Below are 1,919 nucleotides of genomic sequence, written 5' to 3' on the forward strand. Positions count from 1 at the left end.
TACTGCGGGTCAGTGTCTGTGTCGGTCGCTCCCGCCGCCGCCGGCCCGGCAGGCGCTGGTGCTGCCTGCGCTTCCCCGGAACGCTGCGGCTGCGGCAGCCGGCGGCGGTGGCGCGGCACAACCGGGGACTTTCCAGCCTTGGAGCTCGGAGGAGGTAAATGCCCGGTAATGTGGGGGTTTTTTGTTGTTTGTTTGTTTGGGGTTTTGGTTTTTGTTTTTGTTTTTTTTGTTTTTTTTTTTTTTTTCAGGAGCATCAGCTCTGGGGCTTTGCATATCGACCATCATAAAATAGGTTTGAACGGCACGGGGAAGCGCTGCGGCGCTTCGGTGGAGGATGGGGCCGGCTCTGAAGCCGTGAGTACAGAGGCTGGCGGGGGGGAAGGAGAGCTGGGCTTGGCGCCCGGCTCCCCCGAGGAGGAATCAAGCCGTTCCTCCTAACCCCCGGCATACAGCCCTGTCCTCTTAGGGTTTGCTCTGCTTCCCCTGTATTTCCAGCAAATCCCCGGGGGGCAAGCTGGGGTACGGGGGACAGGGTTCACCATGCCCATAGTGTGGGGTTTGCCTCCGTATTTCAACAATCTTCCCGCCTCTGGTGCGACTCCCTCACTCAGGCCAGGTATGAAATCATACCCTCGCCCACGGGAACGTGGAGCGTGCCCGACCCCAAATCTTGGGATCGTAGCTGGGCGACACGCAGCCCCCCCTTACCGCTGCCTCGCGGAGGGAGCACGCGGGGAGCGAGGAAGGGGATGGAGCCGCTGCTAATACCCAGGAGCTGCCGCTTTGCTGCGGGGTCCCGGTGCGGGCAGCAGCCCTGGAACTCCCGCTTCGGCCGTCTCCCTGCTCCCGGCCGGGGGCAGCTGGGCTGGAGTCACCCTGTGCCCATCCCTCCGCTGATTTTGCAGAGCCCGGCATGCCTGCTCTGTAATAATCAGAAAAAGCCGTCAGCGTTATTGTAGTGGGGTGGGCCGCGGCCGCTCCAGCCCTACGTCGCTCGGGGATGCAAACAAAACCCACGTTGCCCAGTCCCGGCTGGTGTCGTGCGAGGGGGGGGGCAGGCAGCTTTCATGCCTCTGTCTGTGGAAACTCCTACGTGTTTCTTCTGGAGCAGCCGGGGCTAATTCAGACCCTGCCAGCGTGGATGAGTGGTTTAAATTGTCCTTCCTCAGCACCGCTCCTCCGCACTTGTCCGTGTCCCCCCTCCCTGCAGAGCTGAGGACAGAGGGGAGGACGAGCTGGTGGGCCCGGGCCTGGGTTTCCTGGGGGTTTCTCGGGCTTTCTTGCAACCTCAATGTTTAAACCTAATGTCTTGTATTTATTCTAAAATGGCTTTCATCTGATTTCCCTCTCAGTTAACAATTTAGCTGTCAAAATCAATAACGGCGAGGATCCATCCCTGGCCGCCATCAGCTCACGTTACCGTCCTGCAATTACTCCGTGGTGGAACCGCTGCCGGGGCTTTGCTGGGGAATTATCAGGTTACTAATGAAGCCCGGGCAGAGGCGGGCGGCCAGACGCCGCGGCGGTGGGTGCGATCCCCGCTGCCGCACCCCATCCTGCCCCCGGGGTTTTGGGGGGGCGGGGGGGCGCTGCTCCGCGGCCGGTCCCGGCGCTGCGGCGCGGCTCTGCCCCGTGCGCCCCGTCGGGGCGGGCGGGGGAAGAACCGCATCGGACCGGGGTTCCCCCCCCCCCCCCCCCCTTCCTTAAACTCCCCCCGCGGGCGGTGCCGCTGCAGGTAGCGGGGCCCGGCGGGGAAGGAGGAGGCGGGGGGGGGGGGGGGGGGGGACGGACGACGACGCTTCCTGCCCGGCCCGCGGCCGCCCCCGGCGGGGGAGCGGGGCCGGCGCGGCTCCCCGCCCTTCCTGCCGCGGCCGCGGGCACGGAGCGCGGCGGCGGGCGGAGCGGGGCGCGCCCGCCCC

Source organism: Tyto alba, unplaced genomic scaffold (genome assembly GCF_018691265.1).
Source record: "Tyto alba isolate M040663 unplaced genomic scaffold, T.alba_DEE_v4.0 Super-Scaffold_11, whole genome shotgun sequence".
Lineage (NCBI taxonomy): Eukaryota > Metazoa > Chordata > Aves > Strigiformes > Tytonidae > Tyto > Tyto alba.